General features: G+C 38.9%; 1 long non-coding RNA gene across 1 annotated transcript; it reads right to left on the reverse strand.

Annotated features, from left to right (window-relative positions):
• Positions 1 to 3,392: 3,392 nt before the first annotated feature.
• LOC125698731 (uncharacterized) lies at positions 3,393 to 6,241 on the reverse strand. Its single transcript, XR_007379298.1, has 3 exons — positions 6,209 to 6,241; positions 4,266 to 4,342; positions 3,393 to 3,485 (listed from the first exon to the last, which is right to left on the reverse strand). It is a non-coding gene; the product is annotated as an uncharacterized LOC125698731 (long non-coding RNA).
• Positions 6,242 to 10,840: the final 4,599 nt, after the last annotated feature.

Below are 10,840 nucleotides of genomic sequence, written 5' to 3' on the forward strand. Positions count from 1 at the left end.
ATTGAGTGAGCCCCGAGGTGAAATGGTTCCTACTGAGTACAGAGGGCTTTGGATCAGGCCTTGGAGGATACTACCTACAAAATGACACGTTTGAAGAACTTAATTGCGATTTCCTCAATGTCACCATGTCACTCTGAAAACCAGATGCTTTAGTTCAATGAAAGGTCTCAGCAGTGCAGTATACAGCTTTTTGTTAAAGTTTAACTGCTTCAAACAAGTTGGAAATGTCATTTCTATGAAATCAGGCATCGCCTTGAGTTGTACTGAAGGACTTGATGTCACTCTGAGCATGTAAACACGTGGCAAGGCTCTCGTTCTTCAGTTTGGTGAGACTGGCTTTATTCTTCTGTAAGAAACTTGCCCAAGAGATCTTTGCTTCCAAAATCTGCTTAGAGCATCAGCCTGCACCACAGGGTGCCAAGGAGGAGACCCTGGTGTTCAGCCTGAATGAAAAATAATAGAGCTCCAAAGCTATTTTAATGTTGTTCCACATCTCTGCTACAGCACACAGCTGGTGGTGACACGGGAATGAGATCCCAGCAAATCGAGATTTATTGGAATATTTTTCAGCAGCACTAAGGAAAAGGGATTCAGGTCGAAAGGATACAAACGCAGCACAAAGGGCAGCTACTCTCCTACTGGGTAAGCAAAAAGTTACTGGACTTCAGTCTAATTTTTCTGTGATTTCTTCTGTGACCTTTTACAAGCTACACAGAGTCTGCCCAAGGAAATCGCAAAATGATTTCTGTTGGCTTCAATGGGTGAGAGATTAAGGTTCTAATTTCTCTTTGAATCAGTGTTCTCATTAGTAAATTACCAGCCTCAAAGCTTAATGTTTCCAATGCTCTTCAGTATCCTTGAAGGGAAATTGATACTGGAATGTTAACTGTCCTCATTGCCAACAGCCATATAGCATACAAATCTAGATTAATATGAGCATTTCAGTGGTGATGACAGCACTGTAAAATCCATACCTATGTTCCCACTACCCTAGAAGAACTAGACAGGAGTCAAAGAGATTAAACATAATAGCTAAAGAGAAAGCTGATTTCTCAGCAGGTGCCTTGTATTTCCTGCAGGCTTTACTACAGTTTAAGACAGATTTTCATTTGCTGTCATCAGAGACTCTACTAAACTGTGAATTTCATTCACAGAGTTAATCAGCAAGTTCACTTTGCCTGGGTTTTAAATTTCTGCAGCTGAATGTTCACTTTGTTACAGTACTTAAGGGCTTATAATGTCCAAACAGCATTATGAACCTCAAGCTCAAGGAACAGTAAAAGTTGTTCATGCTCATGTTCAGTGGTCATCTTCTGTATAAACATCTGAAAGGAAAAGGTGAAAATTTCAGAGTACCCTTCAGTGGAAAACAAACTAAAAGACTTACAGGGAATTTTCCACTGAGCTCAGTATTTCCAAGAAGGACAATGCAGAACACTTTCCAGCACAAGATCATTGAATCTGAGTGATACAGTGGATTAATTTTGTTATCCTGGATATTAATTAACAACTAGCAGATTGTGGAAAATATATGCCTATAGTTTTTAGCCTTATGATAACAATGGCATTTAAGCTAGTCAGATGTTCTAAAAGCAGTTTTTGTTATACTGTTGGTTTTTTTTCTTCATATGATGTTTGCATCAGAACAAAGGTTTTATATCTGTATGGGAAATGTTGACCATGGCCTGAACTTCTGATTGACCACCTGAGGCAAGCAATGAGTCAGCCCTGGGAGCACAGGTGAAAGCAATTCACTTGTGCTACAGGAAGGGGTAGAGCCTGGCTGCACCTCTCCTAGATCTTATTTAAGGGCTGACTGCCTCTGAGCAAGGATCTCTTCCTGGAGACCGCTCCTTGTGGAGAGTATTGCGAGCCTACAGCATCGGTGAGCGTTTTTCATTTATTATTTTTCCACCGCGATAATCCTACTTAGCCTAACCTCTGTATACTTATTGATTGTACACCTACTGATTGCAATGTAGTGTTTAAGTGTTTGTGCTAGACTCACTAGAGTATTCCGAACTCCGTAGCTGTGATTTTTGGATCAGATGCTAAGATGTCTCCCAAACCTCAACTCAGATGTCTACAAGCCCCAGAGTTATTGGCTGCTTTGTTGGCTGAGCAGATGAGCCTGCATCACAGCTGATGATGTTTCCCATAAAGTCTCCATAAACTTATTGGAACAGGGCTTAGAAAGCAGATGCTTTCCTTTTCCAGTGTGTGTGCTTTAGCCTGTAGTCACCATAACCACACTTACCACAGAACACTAAATCATTCCTTGCACCCTCACTCTTGGAAGTGATTGATCACCATTGGAATAAATACCTATCTCCCTCATCCCACACTCTGCTTCAAAACAACCTCATTTTGCCATCACCAATTAAAAGCCCATCCTTGCTCTATCTCACATATGGTCATTCATACCCACCCTATCAAACTATCTACACAATTCCAATACACTCCTCTTAGCCCTCTGTGCATACAATTAACCCACTCTGACATGCGAGTTATCCAGAATCCCCCAGTGGTAGATTCAATTGTACACTGGGTGAATGGGTGACTGGTGCTATGCATAAATTTTGTAACAAATGACTTCATCCCTTTATTAGTGATAATTAGAATGGTAATTCTTAGACTGTGACAGATGGTGCAGATATTTTGGAAGAATCTAGAATCTAGGCAGCAGATAAACAATATTTAAAAAATATTAGTGATATCTAAATTGAAAATTTAAATTGTGTAGAAGTCAGAACAGGCTTCAAAACCTAAGGGGCAAAATTCGAGCATGTGAGGTAGATACAGATATACAAGCGCAGAAACATTACCAGCCCGTTTGGTCTGGTCATGCTGCTGTCATTACTGGGATAAGAGGTACCCACCTGTCTATACGACTGTTTTATTTTCCCTTGGTCAAAACACACCTTGGGGCACAATCTTGAGCTGACAGTGCTGTTCTCAGGATAAACAAGCAGATGCTTCAGTAGATCTTTTTCTTTTACGCTGCCATGACACACAATATAAATCATAACCCTTCTTTCTTCCTGCTATTACATAGTACCATCAGTGATGGAATATTATTATTTGCAACAACCATTCATGTACTGTCTGCACCATCTGAATGTCCCAGTTGGAACTGCATAGGTTAAGGCCTCAAATCAGTCCTTCCTGCTAACAGCCTGGGGAACAGGCAAGTGAGTTTCCCACAGAAGGAGAATTCTGACTATCTAAAAGTATGAAAAGGCTACAGACCTGACAAGTTTCATTTATTTCATTCCTCGCATTTCTGATTTTGTCTGTTCTGCACCTCAGGCAATTATTTTAGTACTAAATGCAACAGTGCACATGCACATGCACTCATACCTTGTTCAGAAAGTTTCTTCATAAATATCTCAGCCACGCAAGCCCATCAATAGTTCTCTGTGAGAGGGGGTTGAAGGTGTGTATCCACTAGCATTTCTTGGCAATGAGTCCTTATAGCTTCATCCCTGTGAGAATAGAATATGCCTTTTCAGTAGATTAAAAAAGAAACCTCCATCTTCGCTGCAGAGTATCGCTTGACACGCTTGTTGATTTACTCAACTTATTTTTCATTCCATAATTCTTCCAGGCTGTGTTCAAATGATCTCATCCTGCATTTGTTTGATGAAGGTTACCAATCTGGAAAATCCATCTACTTCCACCTTCATTATTATGACTGATATTTCTGCTGCTCTGTTTACCTGCCTTTAATTTACTCCAAGGCTAACATTTGTTTTTGGCCTCATCCACAAGGGATCCAGCAATGCCCTTCCCCCCTGTCCCCACCCAGGGGGTGAGAACTTCTGCAAGACAATGAATCCTTGACTTAGCAATAGCGTTATGTTCTCATCAGTGTAACTTCTCATCTAGCAGCATCAAGAGTGGTCAGTACAACTCTAACTGACCCTCAGCCTGAGAGGTTGAGCAGGAGAACCATTTCAAATTGGTGCAAAGTGAATATGAGCAACTGCTCAGCTTTAGCGCTCATTACCCCAGCGACAGTTATGAATTAATTTCTAGTTCCACAGGCCAGCAGGAAATGTGGGCAGAGCAAAATCATTCCTTAGTATTTTAAAAGCCATCTATCTAAAAATGTGTTTTATGTTGAATTAAAACTCAGCCAAACTATTCAACCTGGCCATGTTTCTTCACCGCTAGCGTTGTATATGTCATCTGTTGTTTCACCACCTGTTAATCTGTCTGTGCTCTAGCTGTAGATTTGATTTATAAAGATGTCTATATCTTACTTGTTTGCTACATGTGACCAACACAATTCCAATTGCTGTCTGTCTCCTCATGGAACACCCACCTATTAGTTTAAATTCTGAAAGACAGGAAATAAGAAAAAGAAATAATTCCCACAACTGTCATTCACATATTTCTACCCCTTTATCATGACACAACAGGACACTGTTCAAGTATATATTTTGATTTACAATTTTTCACCGCCCCCATTCATTACTATCAAAAATGAATTTTTAACCATGTGTATATTAACCTGCTGATTTGTATTCACAATCAGCTAAGGTTATAAGGAATCTCCTGCTGTGGCTAGCCAAGGTAAAGCAGACTGAAGCAAAATTGCTTTACTCAAAACCTGTAATAATTTCACAAATGTTATTTCTATTTCTTTCAAAGTTCTTGGAAACATTAGTGAGATAAATGATGCCTTTTCATCACCAAGAATGCTCCTTTCTCTGAACATCATTTTGCGCTGTAAACATCAATTCCAATAGGGTGTTTTTGGGTGTTTTTTTTGTTTGTTTTGTTTTGTTTTTTGGTTGGTTGTTTTTACTTTCTTATCTTTGTGCTTGGATATATATTTCCTCTTCAGTTCTCTTGCTATGTTCCAATATGCTAGCAATATTTTTTTCCCTTTGTTGCCTCGTTTAACCTATGTAATAAAGATGCCTGTCATGCATAAAGAAAGTATTTTCTGTAGAAGTTTCTATAAAAGTTCATGTCAAACTGGATATTTCTATTTTTTGAATAGATATTAGCAGGTTTTCTTCTGCCTTATTTTTAACGACTCTTAGACCTTCAAATTGCTTGAAAGAAATATTGCTGAAAGTTGTAATCTTGACCTGCACTTCTTCTTTTATCCCTCAGTACTCCATATGTTAACACTTTTGCTTATGCTTCTTACAATCAGTCTAAAGAAAATTAGAAGAGATAATGACTAATGGACAACTGATACTGTTAGTGAAGTGCTGCAAATGAAAAGGGGCTTTCTGAAGTCAGAGAAATAATATTACAGTGACAATAAGCCGTGTGGTGTTGGAGAAAAAAAATTTCCAGCAGGCCAGTTTCATTATTTACTGACCTCACCAAGCTTAGTTGGAAACACCCTGAAATGTGGTTCAGAATGGTGTATGTCTTTCATCCAGGAAAAAGATCAATTCTGTTGTGGAAACACAGTGCAGAGCATAGGGTCACAACAATCAATTCCATCAGGCCGTGGTAAAACTATCCTTTACTCGGCAATCCAGGAGCATCAAAGCTAATTAAGATTTTTCTCAGATTTCATGAATGTGTAAGTGGTGAATATTTGTGTATAAGCTAGTCATAGCCCAATAATCCTATCACTTTATTAATAGTGCCTTTTTGTTGATTGATCATAAAACCTATTAAACCAGACTGTAATGTGCCTTCATCTACCTCTGAGAAAGAGCAGCAATTTCTAAGCTGGTATCAAATTCAAGGATATGAAGGTCTTTTCAGCTTCCAAGTGAACGATTAGAGAATTACTATGACACATTTTAAACCACGTGTGATGTAGAAGATTATAAACTGCCTAAAACCAAGGAATAAGTGCCTTGGATCAGGAGAGACCCAGACTCCTTCAGCTCAAACCAACTTCACAGGGTAAGCAGTAAAACCAGGTGGGGAGGTTGGTAAAAATTGCCTGAGCATCAACTAATCTGCCCTGCACAAGGGAGAATTCCCATTACTCTCCCTACCCTGCTCCACACACACAAAAGACTACGTGCAGTGCAAGCTTATTTATTTAAATGAATCTGTGGGTTGTTTCAGGTGGGACACGAGTAAATAAACCAAGCACTTCTCCAAAGCATGCTGGAGAAGAGCAATATTTTGCTATTTCCCCCCTACAAGTGTTGTGTTCTACACAGAGATATAAAAAAGTACTTCATCCTTTACCACAACCTTGAAAGCTTTTGCTTATTCATACCTCCTCACAGCAGAGGACAGATAATCATCCAGAAAGGGGAAAGCAACATTCAAATGCTGTGGAGAGAATATAGTCAGATGAGTTCCATGTGAACAATAATAAGAAAAAAAAATGTATAAGGAAAAGCAGTTTGTTCCTCTGGAGACTCATCTTCTTGATGCACTATTTCCACAAGATCTTCTAATTGCTTCTTGTGGGATTGAAGTGTTTTCTCTTGCAACCTCAATTTCTTACATTGGTTGGTAGGTGGTTGTTCTGTGTTCTTTTTTATTTTTAGGTTTGAAGAATTGTTTTCTTATGCTTTTTTTCTCCACACCTCACATTTTCTTGTTCGCGTTGTTACTATCAATGAAATTTAAGTGAATATGATGCTGTGAAGCTGAATTCTCTGTTATAGCCGTACTTTCTCATACAGTGGGACAGCAGGGAAAGCTGCCAGCTAATCAGTTTTGAAGCCTTGCATGCAGGCAGCAAGTTATGCCATTAATTATCCAGTGAGGTATATGACTAACGTGAACTCATTTTCCATTCTGTACTGCATTTCTTCTCTACTTGCACTATCTGCACTATCTTTACTAGAACTATATATAAGGACAGCTAAAGGGGGAAGAAGAATGTTCCCTAGGAAGCCATGCTGTGCAAAACCTGAAGCAGTGAGCACAGACATTATGGCTAAAAAAGGAGAGAGGTTCAGACCGGTCAGCCTGGTCCAAGGACTCTGATCCTATCTTGCAGAGCACAGCTGCATCAGTGCCCAATTGTACTTCAGAACAGAGACTAAGTTTTACAGCAGCATCCCTCCTGAACTTGATTGCATATTGCAGTGGTTTCCTCATCTATCCAGCTCTTCACTGATAGCTGGCATGTGACAAATTGTGAAGCTAAGGCCTAAGAACTAATTCAGACATTCTTCCATAATGCCAAGATGATGAAGAACACAATGCGCTTTCACCTCCCTCCACAGGCCTTTGATTGAATGGGTTAAAAACGCTCCTTTATTGTTCATGGGGCCGAGCAAATCACTCATCATTAATAATGCATTAATCTAATTTCAACACTTTTGCTCTGTGAAACATTTCTGAGTAGATATAAAAGTATTTCTTTCAAAGACTGTTGGTGCTTGAGAGCACAGTAACAGATACCATATCTGCAGATAATAGGTACAAAAAACAACTCATACTGTAAATTAGGAAAGACTCATATTACCTCTGCATATGCTAATTGAAAAGCATTTAAGAAGTTACTTCAAAGAAAATATTCGTAGCTAAAATGTGTTAAGAGCAGTTTGTGCAACTGGAGCTCACTTACCAAGTACTTGAGGAAAGTCATCGTGAAGGGCAGAGGCTGAAATAAAAATTAATTATTTCTTAGCATGCCAGTAAAATTACTGCTATGGCTTGATCTGCTCTAATTAACAGTTTCATAGCTTTTTAGGATAGATGATACCATCTCATGTACACAAAGGCCATATACTTTCATCCTAATATCGAACTGCTCTCAGACAAATTGCCTGTGTTTAACTAAAACATGTCTCTGGATTACATCAAATCTTTTATTTCCATCAGTGCAATTCCGTTATTTCCCTCGAAGCACTCTCTGTAGAAGGTTCAAAAAAAGGGGAGAAACAACAACTACTGAGGTAATGTAAGAAGACACAAAATGAAAATGTGTCTCGATCACCACTTGAAAAGAAATTGCCTTTCTGGTAAGTAGCAGAGATCAAACGAGCCACAAAGAGCCCCACTGCCCACCACTCTATTAAGGGCAACGAGAGTCAATGGAAGATCAATATGTTCTGCGTAAGGCCTTCAAACAGACCTCCTATGAGCATAATTAGCCATTCTTGGAAGTGTCAAAATACTCCACGCTAAAACACTCTCACATATGTGTTTGAGAGGACAGCTGGTGCTTATGCCCATGTAAATCCAGGCTGACCAGCACAGGGAGAGGAAAGTGAAAGAGTGATGACAGTGAATCATAGGAGTCATTCATTCTTTCCGCTTGGCGAAAGCATGAATTAAAACTTCCACGTGTAACCTGGACTGAGCTCATGTTTTTCAGTTCTTGCAGCACAACAGACAAAACCTTGTTGCTTTTAGAAGCAGCACTGCATGCCAAGCAAAAAGCAGCCTTAAAAAATGGCGACTGATTGATTATCCTCTCGGCATCACTTCGTAACTCTCAGGAACTCTGAATGAAGATGTATGCACAGATTGTTTACAAATGTTTGTGTCTCTAGCTGCAGAAAGTCCAAACACAACAATATAAAAAGCAGCTATTGTTCATACACAGCAAATAGGCTCTTACTTTGTAGTTAATAATCTGCAAACAGATTTATTCTCTGAATAGTTAGCTATCCTCTGAACAGCAATAGTTTTTCAATCAGGCTGGGATTCCTGCTTTAATGAGTGCAGGAACTAAAACGTACAGTTACGTTTCTTTTCCTTTTCTTTCTTTCTTTTTTTTGCACTCTCTTGTGACATTAGATTGACATTTGAAAATGATCATTACAAGTCTCTTCATCACTCTCAGGGTGGGATAATGCATATATTCTGCTGTAATGTATATAGCAGTTAGTGCTGCAGGACTCTCAGCCTACTTGTTAATAACCAATTTTTGTGATATCATTGATCTGCTACATACTGCACTGTCCTCGCACAGCAGTAGGAGCAGCTCAGGTTCAATCCTTTCTTCTCCATTTCTCTGTTGATTAAGCCCCCATCATACACACAATACACTCTCTTTGTGAAGATTATATGCCACTGGTAACAGACGAAATAAGAACCAAAAAGAACAATAAAAACAGCAGTGTGTTTAAAAAATGATGAGGAATTATAGACCAACTGTATGCTGCTCTGTGTCCATAAAAATACCTGAATAAGTTGGCAATCCTGCCCATGGTGTGGGAGTGGAACAGGATGATCGTTGAGGTCCCTTCCAAGCCGTTCTGTGGTTTTAAGGAAAACACAGGCAACAACACGTTTGTTCTTAGCTGTAAGAATCATGGTGCAAGAAAACAGCATAATCATAGACTCATAGAATCACAATTTCCAGACATCTCATTTCTGAGAACAATGAGGGCACAGGTCTGGCCTTGCACTGTTGATTCTGTGGACTTATCTCCAAATGTAAATATCTGCAGAATAAGAGACAAAGATTTCTTTAAATTGGATGCTTAGTAGCCAGCAGATATTTGTTATCATTCTTCACAAAGTCCTGTTCTTGTGAGATAAATACACAGAGGCAAGTTTTGTATTTCACTTTGTTGAATTCATTTTCTGAGATATTTGGGTTTAGAGATACTTTGTTGGTTTATTATTGTGTTTTCACCCAATTGTTCTTCTACAAATTTATGGTAAAAAAAAACTAAGGACACTTTGTACCTAACCCTTTCATAAAAAGTGATTGAAAAGTTCAGCTGAATATGCTCAGCGCATTTTTTCCCTTGTCATCTTTCACAGATTTATTTCCCTCCATTCCATCTAAAAATATTGTTTTGTTTAAGAAGAAAAAAACCTATCCTTGTGACAATTTGCATAATATGTTAATGCTGATATGCAACGAGACATCTGGATGGCATTTTAATATCTCATTCTCATTCAAACAACTAGAAACCACACAGATGGTAGAGACAATTTTAAGAGCATTGTTGTAAACAAATAAGGCAGCCAGGAAATCAAACACACTCTAAGATAGGCTTTAGAACCTCCACTGCTTTCTGTGTGAGAATATGCAGATGACATGTTTTGACTGCAAGAGAGAGCTGCCTTGTTCAGTTTCAGATAAACGAAGAAGCAAATGCAGAATTTTTAATTGACACTGGGAATCTTTTATGGAAAATCTCTTCCCCTCCCCAGCATAGCTGGTACCACAGATTGCACTGAGCACTTGAGAGATTGAGGAATGTTAGGCTCAGGATGCTGCTGGGCAGGCTGCACGTCTTGTTTTCAGTTCATAATAGAAATTTGAAAAATCCCGATTGCTTCAGGAAGAAGATACTTCAATTTGGTTTTCATATTTTACATAACAAGGTACTTTTCAATAGTTATTTGCCTCTATTGTTAAGAATTTCTCCGTATGAAGTTGCATAGGACTCAGTAATTCCCTACAGGCCTCTTTCTGTCTCCTTGGTGTTAGGTAGTCTTCCTGAGCAAGAGGAACTACTGCGAGTGCCAATGTTTTGGACCTGTTTGATGTGTTTCTGTGAGAACTATGGAACAGCCTTTGCTGTAGGTAGAACTTATGTCTCACTGGCTGCTGTAGGTTGGTGCATCTTTCTGGATTGCATTAAAATATCTCACTCCTACCTTTGAGAAATGACATCATAAACTGATTACTTTTCCCCTTACTACAGCTGTAGAGTTGGAACTCTTAGCAGTTGTGGCTACAGATCCCACAAAATTAATTTCACTGACAGATATAAGTTTTCAAGGACTCAGCTGTGCCTACTGGAGTACACAAGACAAGATTCCATTTTGCTTAATTTCCTTTAGTCACAGGCAAATACTATGGTGCAAGCATAATTACTTTTCTGTGTTCTTGTAAGTACACCAAAATACCATAAATCTGTTGAATTTGTAATACAAAAGGTGTTCAAGGCCTTTCACAGTAACCCAAAGAACATCTTAGATA

This window comes from Lagopus muta, chromosome 11 (genome assembly GCF_023343835.1).
Source record: "Lagopus muta isolate bLagMut1 chromosome 11, bLagMut1 primary, whole genome shotgun sequence".
NCBI lineage: Eukaryota > Metazoa > Chordata > Aves > Galliformes > Phasianidae > Lagopus > Lagopus muta.